This window comes from Phyllobates terribilis, unplaced genomic scaffold (genome assembly GCF_046119375.1).
Source record: "Phyllobates terribilis strain yellow unplaced genomic scaffold, ASM4611937v1 Scaffold_142__1_contigs__length_4687701, whole genome shotgun sequence".
Lineage (NCBI taxonomy): Eukaryota > Metazoa > Chordata > Amphibia > Anura > Dendrobatidae > Phyllobates > Phyllobates terribilis.
The window spans coordinates 1,743,227-1,757,217 of NW_027362902.1; the positions used below are offsets into that span (position 1 = coordinate 1,743,227).

A 13,991-nucleotide genomic window follows, 5' to 3' on the forward strand; every position below is an offset into this window, starting at 1 on the left:
AGGTTGACAACATGTCTTCTTAACGGGAGTCCAGGAGCTCATCTCCACAAATGGACTTTTCAGGATCCTTGGGTGGCTCCGTAGTTTGAAACCAATTCTGGTTATCGCTTCTCGGCCTTTTGGCTAAGATCAAGTGTAGTATCTGTTCTTATCAGTTTAATATCTGATACGTCCCCTATCTGGGGACCATATATTAAATGGATTTTTAGAACAGGGAGATGGAAAAAGAGCTTGCTCTGTCCACTCCACGCATTGACCTGGTATTGCAGTATCTCCAGGACCGGTGCACCCCTTCTTTAATGCAGTTTCTAAAATCAGAAAGAATTGAATTCAATGTTTTTTGTTCATTTTGCTTGTTTGTCGGATTTGGGGATGGACTCTTTGGCTTTGCTTTTCTTCTCCTCATTGGATTTTTCATGTTCAAAGTTGCAGAAGCCAGATTACAAGCTCATTTTGGTTCAACTTCAGCAACTGTGCATTGCATTGCCATGTAATGTGATGCAATGCTATCTTTCTAGCTCTCCCTTTTTACTTCCTTTTGGATAAACAGACATATTAGGCAACCATTTTGGAGCTTTCACCTAAATAACTACAGGTGGTGAGATAAGCTGCACAATATAATTGACCTTTCAGTATATTGTTGCACACACACCATCTATTTAGCAAATGCCCTTGTTATCAACAGCAGCCTTTTAAACTCACCTGAGCTAACAGGTATGTGCGCTGGTTACTCTGCTGCGCTTAAAATTTCTTTTTTGGTTTGCTACAATGCCTTTTCTGAAACGTTGTCTCCTTCTGCTGGAACACTGACTTCTTTCATTTAATGCCTGCAGACTATAAAAGAGAACCCAACCCAAAAAGTTTGGTTGATTAGTCTGTGGCATTCTGTTAAACTGTTGCTTATGGCGGTCTCTGTGAGCTTCTCAGCGACATTCAGCCAGCCAGGTATCCTGCCTGCAGTAGATGGAATGTGGCAATGGAACGCTGGCTGCGCGTGTCATAATAGGCTCTGAGCCTTTATATACCTGTGCACAGCAGCAGCCACCTTCAGTCTGCTGCTGGACAGCCAGCAGCAGCAGCAGCAGGAGAGGTATGTAATCAGGAGCCCTCCTGCTAAGGGTAGACAGCTGCTCGTTCCACCCCACCCCCCGCCTTAATTGGTTCTCCTCCCTTCCAACGGTGTTGAGGCGGGTGGGAACAGCAGGGGGTGAAGGTGCTGTGTTTAAAGAGGTGGAGTTATGCAGATCTAAAACGCGTGGATTGCAGCAGCAGCAAGCCGAAAAGTGCAGGCATGTAAGGGATCTAGAGGTTGACAACATGTCTTCTTAACGGGAGTCCAGGAGCTCATCTCCACAAATGGACTTTTCAGGATCCTTGGGTGGCTCCGTAGTTTGAAACCAATTCTGGTTATCGCTTCTCGGCCTTTTGGCTAAGATCAAGTGTAGTATCTGTTCTTATCAGTTTAATATCTGATACGTCCCCTATCTGAGGACCATATATTAAATGGATTTTTAGAACAGGGAGATGGAAAAAGAGCTTGCTCTGTCCACTCCACGCATTGACCTGGTATTGCAGTATCTCCAGGACCGGTGCACCCCTTCTTTAATGCAGTTTCTAAAATCAGAAAGAATTGAATTCAATGTTTTTTGTTCATTTTGCTTGTTTGTCGGATTTGGGGATGGACTCTTTGGCTTTGCTTTTCTTCTCCTCATTGGATTTTTCATGTTCAAAGTTGCAGAAGCCAGATTACAAGCTCATTTTGGTTCAACTTCAGCAACTGTGCATTGCATTGCCATGTAATGTGATGCAATGCTATCTTTCTAGCTCTCCCTTTTTACTTCCTTTTGGATAAACAGACATATTAGGCAAGCATTTTGGAGCTTTCACCTAAATAACTACAGGTGGTGAGATAAGCTGCACAATATAATTGACCTTTCAGTATATTGTTGCACACACACCATCTATTTAGCAAATGCCCTTGTTATCAACAGCAGCCTTTTAAACTCACCTGAGCTAACAGGTATGTGCGCTGGTTACTCTGCTGCGCTTAAAATTTCTTTTTTGGTTTGCTACAATGCCTTTTCTGAAAAGTTGTCTCCTTCTGCTGGAACACTGACTTCTTTCATTTAATGCCTGCAGACTATAAAAGAGAACCCAACCCAAAAAGTTTGGTTGATTAGTCTGTGGCATTCTGTTAAACTGTTGCTTATGGCGGTCTCTGTGAGCTTCTCAGCGACATTCAGCCAGCCAGGTATCCTGCCTGCAGTAGATGGAATGTGGCAATGGAACGCTGGCTGCGCGTGTCATAATAGGCTCTGAGCCTTTATATACCTGTGCACAGCAGCAGCCACCTTCAGTCTGCTGCTGGACAGCCAGCAGCAGCAGCAGCAGGAGAGGTATGTAATCAGGAGCCCTCCTGCTAAGGGTAGACAGCTGCTCGTTCCACCCCACCCCCCGCCTTAATTGGTTCTCCTCCCTTCCAACGGTGTTGAGGCGGGTGGGAACAGCAGGGGGTGAAGGTGCTGTGTTTAAAGAGGTGGAGTTATGCAGATCTAAAACGCGTGGATTGCAGCAGCAGCAAGCCGAAAAGTGCAGGCATGTAAGGGATCTAGAGGTTGACAACATGTCTTCTTAACGGGAGTCCAGGAGCTCATCTCCACAAATGGACTTTTCAGGATCCTTGGGTGGCTCCGTAGTTTGAAACCAATTCTGGTTATCGCTTCTCGGCCTTTTGGCTAAGATCAAGTGTAGTATCTGTTCTTATCAGTTTAATATCTGATACGTCCCCTATCTGGGGACCATATATTAAATGGATTTTTAGAACAGGGAGATGGAAAAAGAGCTTGCTCTGTCCACTCCACGCATTGACCTGGTATTGCAGTATCTCCAGGACCGGTGCACCCCTTCTTTAATGCAGTTTCTAAAATCAGAAAGAATTGAATTCAATGTTTTTTGTTCATTTTGCTTGTTTGTCGGATTTGGGGATGGACTCTTTGGCTTTGCTTTTCTTCTCCTCATTGGATTTTTCATGTTCAAAGTTGCAGAAGCCAGATTACAAGCTCATTTTGGTTCAACTTCAGCAACTGTGCATTGCATTGCCATGTAATGTGATGCAATGCTATCTTTCTAGCTCTCCCTTTTTACTTCCTTTTGGATAAACAGACATATTAGGCAAGCATTTTGGAGCTTTCACCTAAATAACTACAGGTGGTGAGATAAGCTGCACAATATAATTGACCTTTCAGTATATTGTTGCACACACACCATCTATTTAGCAAATGCCCTTGTTATCAACAGCAGCCTTTTAAACTCACCTGAGCTAACAGGTATGTGCGCTGGTTACTCTGCTGCGCTTAAAATTTCTTTTTTGGTTTGCTACAATGCCTTTTCTGAAACGTTGTCTCCTTCTGCTGGAACACTGACTTCTTTCATTTAATGCCTGCAGACTATAAAAGAGAACCCAACCCAAAAAGTTTGGTTGATTAGTCTGTGGCATTCTATTAAACTGTTGCTTATGGCGGTCTCTGTGAGCTTCTCAGCGACATTCAGCCAGCCAGGTATCCTGCCTGCAGTAGATGGAATGTGGCAATGGAACGCTGGCTGCGCGTGTCATAATAGGCTCTGAGCCTTTATATACCTGTGCACAGCAGCAGCCACCTTCAGTCTGCTGCTGGACAGCCAGCAGCAGCAGCAGCAGGAGAGGTATGTAATCAGGAGCCCTACTGCTAAGGGTAGACAGCTGCTCGTTCCACCCCACCCCCCGCCTTAATTGGTTCTCCTCCCTTCCAACGGTGTTGAGGCGGGTGGGAACAGCAGGGGGTGAAGGTGCTGTGTTTAAAGAGGTGGAGTTACGCAGATCTAAAACGCGTGGATTGCAGCAGCAGCAAGCCGAAAAGTGCAGGCATGTAAGGTATCTAGAGGTTGACAACATGTCTTCTTAACGGGAGTCCAGGAGCTCATCTCCACAAATGGACTTTTCAGGATCCTTGGGTGGCTCCGTAGTTTGAAACCAATTCTGGTTATCGCTTCTCGGCCTTTTGGCTAAGATCAAGTGTAGTATCTGTTCTTATCAGTTAAATATCTGATACGTCCCCTATCTGGGGACCATATATTAAATGGATTTTTAGAACAGGGAGATGGAAAAAGAGCTTGCTCTGTCCACTCCACGCATTGACCTGGTATTGCAGTATCTCCAGGACCGGTGCACCCCTTCTTTAATGCAGTTTCTAAAATCAGAAAGAATTGAATTCAATGTTTTTTGTTCATTTTGCTTGTTTGTCGGATTTGGGGTTGGACTCTTTGGCTTTGCTTTTCTTCTCCTCATTGGATTTTTCATGTTCAAAGTTGCAGAAGCCAGATTACAAGCTCATTTTGGTTCAACTTCAGCAACTGTGCATTGCATTGCCATGTAATGTGATGCAATGCTATCTTTCTAGCTCTCCCTTTTTACTTCCTTTTGGATAAACAGACATATTAGGCAAGCATTTTGGAGCTTTCACCTAAATAACTACAGGTGGTGAGATAAGCTGCACAATATAATTGACCTTTCAGTATATTGTTGCACACACACCATCTATTTAGCAAATGCCCTTGTTATCAACAGCAGCCTTTTAAACTCACCTGAGCTAACAGGTATGTGCGCTGGTTACTCTGCTGCGCTTAAAATTTCTTTTTTGGTTTGCTACAATGCCTTTTCTGAAACGTTGTCTCCTTCTGCTGGAACACTGACTTCTTTCATTTAATGCCTGCAGACTATAAAAGAGAACCCAACCCAAAAAGTTTGGTTGATTAGTCTGTGGCATTCTGTTAAACTGTTGCTTATGGCGGTCTCTGTGAGCTTCTCAGCGACATTCAGCCAGCCAGGTATCCTGCCTGCAGTAGATGGAATGTGGCAATGGAACGCTGGCTGCGCGTGTCATAATAGGCTCTGAGCCTTTATATACCTGTGCACAGCAGCAGCCACCTTCAGTCTGCTGCTGGACAGCCAGCAGCAGCAGCAGCAGGAGAGGTATGTAATCAGGAGCCCTCCTGCTAAGGGTAGACAGCTGCTCGTTCCACCCCACCCCCCGCCTTAATTGGTTCTCCTCCCTTCCAACGGTGTTGAGGCAGGTGGGAACAGCAGGGGGTGAAGGTGCTGTGTTTAAAGAGGTGGAGTTATGCAGATCTAAAACGCGTGGATTGCAGCAGCAGCAAGCCGAAAAGTGCAGGCATGTAAGGGATCTAGAGGTTGACAACATGTCTTGTTAACGGGAGTCCAGGAGCTCATCTCCACAAATGGACTTTTCAGGATCCTTGGGTGGCTCCGTAGTTTGAAACCAATTCTGGTTATCGCTTCTCGGCCTTTTGGCTAAGATCAAGTGTAGTATCTGTTCTTATCAGTTTAATATCTGATACGTCCCCTATCTGGGGACCATATATTAAATGGATTTTTAGAACAGGGAGATGGAAAAAGAGCTTGCTCTGTCCACTCCATGCATTGACCTGGTATTGCAGTATCTCCAGGACCGGTGCACCCCTTCTTTAATTCAGTTTCTAAAATCAGAAAGAATTGAATTCAATGTTTTTTGTTCATTTTGCTTGTTTGTCGGATTTGGGGATGGACTCTTTGGCTTTGCTTTTCTTCTCCTCATTGGATTTTTCATGTTCAAAGTTGCAGAAGCCAGATTACAAGCTCATTTTGGTTCAACTTCAGCAACTGTGCATTGCATTGCCATGTAATGTGATGCAATGCTATCTTTCTAGCTCTCCCTTTTTACTTCCTTTTGGATAAACAGACATATTAGGCAAGCATTTTGGAGCTTTCACCTAAATAACTACAGGTGGTGAGATAAGCTGCACAATATAATTGACCTTTCAGTATATTGTTGCACACACACCATCTATTTAGCAAATGCCCTTGTTATCAACAGCAGCCTTTTAAACTCACCTGAGCTAACAGGTATGTGCGCTGGTTACTCTGCTGCGCTTAAAATTTCTTTTTTGGTTTGCTACAATGCCTTTTCTGAAACGTTGTCTCCTTCTGCTGGAACACTGACTTCTTTCATTTAATGCCTGCAGACTATAAAAGAGAACCCAACCCAAAAAGTTTGGTTGATTAGTCTGTGGCATTCTGTTAAACTGTTGCTTATGGCGGTCTCTGTGAGCTTCTCAGCGACATTCAGCCAGCCAGGTATCCTGCCTGCAGTAGATGGAATGTGGCAATGGAACGCTGGCTGCGCGTGTCATAATAGGCTCTGAGCCTTTATATACCTGTGCACAGCAGCAGCCACCTTCAGTCTGCTGCTGGACAGCCAGCAGCAGCAGCAGCAGGAGAGGTATGTAATCAGGAGCCCTCCTGCTAAGGGTAGACAGCTGCTCGTTCCACCCCACCCCCCGCCTTAATTGGTTCTCCTCCCTTCCAACGGTGTTGAGGCGGGTGGGAACAGCAGGGGGTGAAGGTGCTGTGTTTAAAGAGGTGGAGTTATGCAGATCTAAAACGCGTGGATTGCAGCAGCAGCAAGCCGAAAAGTGCAGGCATGTAAGGGATCTAGAGGTTGACAACATGTCTTCTTAACGGGAGTCCAGGAGCTCATCTCCACAAATGGACTTTTCAGGATCCTTGGGTGGCTCCGTAGTTTGAAACCAATTCTGGTTATCGCTTCTCGGCCTTTTGGCTAAGATCAAGTGTAGTATCTGTTCTTATCAGTTTAATATCTGATACGTCCCCTATCTGGGGACCATATATTAAATGGATTTTTAGAACAGGGAGATGGAAAAAGAGCTTGCTCTGTCCACTCCACGCATTGACCTGGTATTGCAGTATCTCCAGGACCGGTGCACCCCTTCTTTAATGCAGTTTCTAAAATCAGAAAGAATTGAATTCAATGTTTTTTGTTCATTTTGCTTGTTTGTCGGATTTGGGGATGGACTCTTTGGCTTTGCTTTTCTTCTCCTCATTGGATTTTTCATGTTCAAAGTTGCAGAAGCCAGATTACAAGCTCATTTTGGTTCAACTTCAGCAACTGTGCATTGCATTGCCATGTAATGTGATGCAATGCTATCTTTCTAGCTCTCCCTTTTTACTTCCTTTTGGATAAACAGACATATTAGGCAAGCATTTTGGAGCTTTCACCTAAATAACTACAGGTGGTGAGATAAGCTGCACAATATAATTGACCTTTCAGTATATTGTTGCACACACACCATCTATTTAGCAAATGCCCTTGTTATCAACAGCAGCCTTTTAAACTCACCTGAGCTAACAGGTATGTGCGCTGGTTACTCTGCTGCGCTTAAAATTTCTTTTTTGGTTTGCTACAATGCCTTTTCTGAAACGTTGTCTCCTTCTGCTGGAACACTGACTTCTTTCATTTAATGCCTGCAGACTATAAAAGAGAACCCAACCCAAAAAGTTTGGTTGATTAGTCTGTGGCATTCTGTTAAACTGTTGCTTATGGCGGTCTCTGTGAGCTTCTCAGCGACATTCAGCCAGCCAGGTATCCTGCCTGCAGTAGATGGAATGTGGCAATGGAACGCTGGCTGCGCGTGTCATAATAGGCTCTGAGCCTTTATATACCTGTGCACAGCAGCAGCCACCTTCAGTCTGCTGCTGGACAGCCAGCAGCAGCAGCAGCAGGAGAGGTATGTAATCAGGAGCCCTCCTGCTAAGGGTAGACAGCTGCTCGTTCCACCCCACCCCCCGCCTTAATTGGTTCTCCTCCCTTCCAACGGTGTTGAGGTGGGTGGGAACAGCAGGGGGTGAAGGTGCTGTGTTTAAAGAGGTGGAGTTATGCAGATCTAAAACGTGTGGATTGCAGCAGCAGCAAGCCGAAAAGTGCAGGCATGTAAGGGATCTAGAGGTTGACAACATGTCTTCTTAACGGGAGTCCAGGAGCTCATCTCCACAAATGGACTTTTTAGGATCCTTGGGTGGCTCCGTAGTTTGAAACCAATTCTGGTTATCGCTTCTCGGCCTTTTGGCTACGACCAAGTGTTGTTGCTGGAAGACTCCAAAGCCTATCGCATCCTCGGCCTTGAGGCATCGGCAGTTCTACTGTCTTAAGCCTCCTGCTGCTATAGGGGGTGTGCGTGCTGAAGAGAACCAAGAAGGCGATCGACTTATCTGAATATGGCGATGGCGACATCGGCTACTCTCCGTTCTGCTGGAGCTGGCGACTTGAAGATCAAGAACTCTTTCAAGATTGAAGTTGAAGAGCGAGCCCGTGACAAGTTCTCCCTGTCTTTCTTCGTGAGGAAGGTCCTGCTTGAGATCCTGCAGGTGAAAAGGGAGAACATTCTGGCACTTCAAGATGCTCCTGGACGCTTTGTGCTTACCCTGACCTCTGAAGTGGCATCTCAGAATTTTTACCATCAGATCAAGCTGAGACTTCAGGAGGAAGATCTTAAAGGACTGTGTTTTGTGACCCTCTGCCTGGCAGAAGAGAAGTCTGTGGTGGTTCATATGAGCAATCCGCATGTCTCTGAAAAGGATGTGGCTGCGTTTCTGCATAACTATTGCTCTGAGGTCTACTTTTCTCACAAAATCATGAACTCTGAGAGGTTGTGGACCGGAAAATACAAGTTCATCGTGAAGCTGAGAGAAGGTTTGGGAATTGGTGGACTCATTCATCCGCCTCAGAGCTTCCTGATTGGCAGAGAGAGAGGAAGACTCTTCTATCCAGGGATGCCTATCTTCTGCAGAAAATGTATGGACTTTGGGCATTCCTTTGAGAGCTGCAAGGAGGAGAACGCTCTTTGCAAGAAGTGCTATCAAAAAGGACATGTCACTCTGAACTGCCCAAATCAGATGATCTGTAATATCTGCCGTATCCCTGGGCACTCTTTTCGGGATTGTCCGTTGAGAAAAAAGACCTTCAGCTATGCAGATGCAGCTCGGGGGGGAGCCCCTCCGAAGCGGTCCAGTCCTGAAGAACAAACAGACAAATCCAAGGACCCTCCCGGGAACCCTTCTGGGGATCCGCCCAAGGACACTGCTGGGGACCCGCCTGGGGATAGCATTGTTCTCAAGGATTGGTCGGAGAGTCCAGATGGTCATGTGTTGGAGGAGAATCCAGCTGAGTCTGAAGTGGAGATGGGAGAGGAGTCTTCTAAGGAGGCTGGTGGTGAGGAGGAGGAGGAGGAGATTAACATTGACGTGGAGGTTTTGAGGAAAAGGAAAAAGGAGAAGTCGAGTTTGTTTAAGGGAGAGAGCGCCAGCAAAAGACCTGCTGGGCGTTTGAAAATAGTCCTCCCTAATTACTCACCTAAACCGATCATCTCAGTTCCTAAACCTGTAAACCCATCTGATCCGGTGAACATCGAGGAATTCTCAGACACGGACGTTTCTGCGGGTCCCTCTACCCCGGTCGGATTCATGTCAGATACGGACTCAAGCTCTGTTTAAATGATTTATGGCTACACTCAAAATTGCCTCACTAAATGTGAGGAGTTTAAAGGGCTCTGTCAAGAGAGCTGCTTTATTTTCTTACCTGATGACTTTAGATGCTGATATTTTTTTACTTCAAGAATGCGGCATTGACCATGACCCTAACTATAACAAACTAAGGGAAGATTGGGCGAACGGACCTTCCATCTGGTCCGGTGAAAATGGATCGCGTGCTACTGGTGTTGGCGTCCTGTTTAAAAACAAAGACTTTAAGGTTACCTCGTTCACTGAAGTTGAACCTGGACGTGCACTAGTTGTTAATGTGAGTTACTGTGGATCCGAGTTCAAGCTGATTAATGTTTATGCATCTCCGATTAAAGAGGAAAGATCCAGTTTATTAGATATCATCAAACTCTTTATACCTGGTCCTACACCAACTGTGGTTGGCGGTGACTTCAATTGTATCCGGTCTGATGAAAATAGGACATCAGGTACTAGAAGGAAAGACAAAACTGAGATGCAGTTAAAAAATCTAATCGACGTTACTTGCCTGAATGATGTCTGGAGAGTAAAGAATACCTCTGAACCAGGATACACTTGGGAGAACAATCTTCTAAAATCAAGAATTGACTTTGTTCTGACATCACAGAGTTTTAAAGTGAATAAAGTGGATCTAACAGGTAACATCTTTTCTGACCACAAAACGTTAATTACTCACTTGGAATTGCCCAGTCTAGAGAAAGGGCGAGGTGTCTGGAAGTTGAACACTCTGCTGCTGGAAGATGAAAGTATAAAAGAGGAATTTTTGAAATTTTATAAAAAACTACAGGGGAAAAAACATTATTACAAAAGAATTCTAGAATGGTGGGAGTATGTGAAGTCTCAAATTAGACATTTTTTTCTCTTAGCTGGCAAAAGGAAGGCCAGACAGAATCAGAAATGGTTTAAAGACCTGAATACAAAACTGCAAACAGGTTACAAACTCAGAAATGCAGGGATAGATATGGAGGATGTTATTTTACAAGTCAAAGAAGACATTAAAAAAGCAATTGAACAGAAAGGCAAAGAAATAATTTTCAACGCCAAGGTAGAACATATGGAAAAAAATGAAACATGTTCCAGGTTCTTTTTCAAAAAATCTTTAGAACGCAAAGAATTAATTAAAGAACTTGATGGTGAAACAACTAAAGATGGACTGTTGGACAAAGCGCAAACTTTTTATCAAAATCTTTTTAGCGAAAAGAAAATTGACGCTGATTTTTTACCTGATGCTCTTAATTCATTGCAGAATCACCTTGAAAAGCAAGATCAAGAGTTGTTGATTGAAGATATCTGTGAAGAAGAACTGCTAAGTGCAATCAAAAGCTTTTCTAGAGGAAAAACACCGGGTACTGACGGACTACAAATTGAATTTTATCTTACTTTTTGGGAGATTTTAAAAGACGACCTGTTTGAGATTTTTAAAGCTGTCTTTTTATGTGACAAATTGCCTGAATCTTGGAGAAGTGGTGTGGTCACCCTGCTTTTTAAAAAAGGAGATAAGACTAATCTAGAGAACTGGAGACCAATCACGTTACTCAACGTAGATTATAAAATTATGGCAAAAATCATGGTGAACAGAATGAAAAAGGTGATAGAGAAGGTCGTGCATCCTGATCAGGTATGTGGTGTGCCTGGTCGTACAATTGCAGAAAACTTGAATATTATACGGGACGCAATTTGGTATCAGCAAGAGAGGAAGAAAAAAGCTAGCTCTTCTGTCCCTTGATTTCCAGAAAGCGTACGACAGAGTCTCTCATAAGTACCTGTATTCTGTGTTAAAGAAAATGAAATTCCCGGATGTTTTTATTAAGCACATTGCACTTTTATATGATGGAAGTTTTAGCAGGATTTTAATTAATGGTTTTTTATCTTCAGAAGTTGTTCTAAAGTCGGGCGTCAAACAAGGATGCCCACTTTCGCCTCTGCTCTTTATCTGCGCAATCGAGCCTCTACTGGCAATGTTGAGGAAAGATAAGATGGTGAAAGGTGTACCCATACCAGGTGGAAATGGACTAAGTACTAAGTCACTGGGGTACATGGATGACATCACGATCTTGTGCGACTCAGAAAAATCGCTGAGAAGAGCAGTAAGAACTACTGATTTTTTCTGTTTAGCATCTGCCTTCAAACTGAACTTGGAGAAGAGCGAATGTCTTGGATTCGGTGATTGGTCAGATGCGCAGATTCCTCAACTTAAAATAAGAAGTGATAAGATCAAAATTTTAGGTGTTGTGTTTACAAAAAAGAATGATGGAGAAGAAAGTTGGCAGTTGGTGAAGGAGAAAATGCAAAAGAAGATAAGTTTATGGAAACTCAGAAAATTATCAATGGAAGGTAAAAACTTGATCATTAAGTCTTTGTTGTTGCCGATAATGTTGTTTTTAAGTATGGTGTACCCCCCGAATGAGAACACAGTAAAGTTTCTCCAGAGACAAATTTTTCTTTTTCTGTGGGGATCAAAAATGGAGAAGGTTCGAAGAGAGACAATGTACAAGCAGCATAAATATGGTGGAAAGAATATCCCAAATATCAAAAAATTTTTGTACCTAAAGTTCTTTAGTTTTTGCTTCAAAATGACCAATCTAAGAACTCATTGGTCTTTCTACTTAAGATATGCAGCTGGAGATATCTTTAGGAAAAGAAAGTGGATAACATTGCCCCCAAATTCTCCTGTCCTAATTACACCGCCAAAACAATATGTCTTACTAGAAAAAACAATTAGACTTTATAACTTACCTGAAGTAGATGTGGAGATGCTGTCAAATTCAAGAAGACTGGCTCTAGAGACAAAGAGAAAAGAAACGATGACAGCAGTGGCAAACTTTACATACACTAAAAGTGGAAGAATTTGGAGAATGACTTATGCACCTTATCTAACAAATGAATATAAAGACTTGGCATGGGCAATAGTGCAAGAATGTGTTCCTGTTAGATTTTTTCAACACAGAAGGGGATTGTGCAATACTGCAAGATGCCCTAGAACAGGCTGTGTTAGAGAGGAAACAGTTTTACACACCTTTTGGAACTGTTTTTATGCCCAAAATGTCTGGAAAGAAGTTGGAAGTCTCTTAAAGTTTGTTACTGGTCTTAAGTTTTTAAATCACGAAGTAGTTTTATATGGAAATTTTACATGTCAATCAAAAGAAAAAGAAAGAGTCATTTGGATAATGATAAATGGAATAAAGAATGCGCTATGGAAAGTCCGAAACATATTGCTTTTTAAAAGAGATTTTATAAGTGAAAGTGAATGCATAAAATTAGCACTAAGTGAAATATATATTTATTACTGTTAGATCTGAAGAGAATTGGGAAAAAAAGAGCCAAGAGTCTATGGAACTTTCATCTGTGGAACCTTGTAGCATGAACAGATTATAAGGCAAGAGAAATATTAGAAGAGAAATAACAACTGAAATATAAGAACAAAATGAAAAAGAAAAAAATCTGTTCTTATCAGTTTAATATCTGATACGTCCCCTATCTGGGGACCATATATTAAATGGATTTTTAGAACAGGGAGATGGAAAAAGAGCTTGCTCTGTCCACTCCACGCATTGACCTGGTATTGCAGTATCTCCAGGACCGGTGCACCCCTTCTTTAATGCAGTTTCTAAAATCAGAAAGAATTGAATTCAATGTTTTTTGTTCATTTTGCTTGTTTGTCGGATTTGGGGATGGACTCTTTGGCTTTGCTTTTCTTCTCCTCATTGGATTTTTCATGTTCAAAGTTGCAGAAGCCAGATTACAAGCTCATTTTGGTTCAACTTCAGCAACTGTGCATTGCATTGCCATGTAATGTGATGCAATGCTATCTTTCTAGCTCTCCCTTTTTACTTCCTTTTGGATAAACAGACATATTAGGCAAGCATTTTGGAGCTTTCACCTAAATAACTACAGGTGGTGAGATAAGCTGCACAATATAATTGACCTTTCAGTATATTGTTGCACACACACCATCTATTTAGCAAATGCCCTTGTTATCAACAGCAGCCTTTTAAACTCACCTGAGCTAACAGGTATGTGCGCTGGTTACTCTGCTGCGCTTAAAATTTCTTTTTTGGTTTGCTACAATGCCTTTTCTGAAACGTTGTCTCCTTCTGCTGGAACACTGACTTCTTTCATTTAATGCCTGCAGACTATAAAAGAGAACCCAACCCAAAAAGTTTGGTTGATTAGTCTGTGGCATTCTGTTAAACTGTTGCTTATGGCGGTCTCTGTGAGCTTCTCAGCGACATTCAGCCAGCCAGGTATCCTGCCTGCAGTAGATGGAATGTGGCAATGGAACGCTGGCTGCGCGTGTCATAATAGGCTCTGAGCCTTTATATACCTGTGCACAGCAGCAGCCACCTTCAGTCTGCTGCTGGACAGCCAGCAGCAGCAGCAGCAGGAGAGGTATGTAATCAGGAGCCCTCCTGCTAAGGGTAGACAGCTGCTCGTTCCACCCCACCCCCCGCCTTAATTGGTTCTCCTCCCTTCCAACGGTGTTGAGGCGGGTGGGAACAGCAGGGGGTGAAGGTGCTGTGTTTAAAGAGGTGGAGTTATGCAGATCTAAAACGCGTGGATTGCAGCAGCAGCAAGCCGAAAAGTG

General features: G+C 43.2%; 7 non-coding genes across 7 annotated transcripts; all 7 read left to right on the top strand.

The window, feature by feature from the left end:
• Nucleotides 1-103: 103 nt before the first annotated feature.
• LOC141206669 (U2 spliceosomal RNA) lies at nucleotides 104-294 on the top strand. Its single transcript, XR_012277216.1, has one exon. It is a non-coding gene; the product is annotated as a U2 spliceosomal RNA (small nuclear RNA).
• A 1,115-nt stretch (nucleotides 295-1,409) lies between these two features.
• LOC141206115 (U2 spliceosomal RNA) lies at nucleotides 1,410-1,600 on the top strand. Its single transcript, XR_012276781.1, has one exon. It is a non-coding gene; the product is annotated as a U2 spliceosomal RNA (small nuclear RNA).
• Nucleotides 1,601-2,715: 1,115 nt separating this feature from the next.
• On the top strand, nucleotides 2,716-2,906 carry LOC141206670 (U2 spliceosomal RNA). Its single transcript, XR_012277217.1, has one exon. It is a non-coding gene; the product is annotated as a U2 spliceosomal RNA (small nuclear RNA).
• Nucleotides 2,907-4,021: 1,115 nt separating this feature from the next.
• LOC141206125 (U2 spliceosomal RNA) lies at nucleotides 4,022-4,212 on the top strand. Its single transcript, XR_012276791.1, has one exon. It is a non-coding gene; the product is annotated as a U2 spliceosomal RNA (small nuclear RNA).
• Nucleotides 4,213-5,327: 1,115 nt separating this feature from the next.
• On the top strand, nucleotides 5,328-5,518 carry LOC141205990 (U2 spliceosomal RNA). The gene has a single exon (XR_012276659.1). It is a non-coding gene; the product is annotated as a U2 spliceosomal RNA (small nuclear RNA).
• A 1,115-nt stretch (nucleotides 5,519-6,633) lies between these two features.
• On the top strand, nucleotides 6,634-6,824 carry LOC141206672 (U2 spliceosomal RNA). The gene has a single exon (XR_012277218.1). It is a non-coding gene; the product is annotated as a U2 spliceosomal RNA (small nuclear RNA).
• A 5,993-nt stretch (nucleotides 6,825-12,817) lies between these two features.
• Nucleotides 12,818-12,999, top strand: LOC141206297 (U2 spliceosomal RNA). Its single transcript, XR_012276935.1, has one exon. It is a non-coding gene; the product is annotated as a U2 spliceosomal RNA (small nuclear RNA).
• The last annotated feature ends 992 nt before the right edge of the window (nucleotides 13,000-13,991 follow it).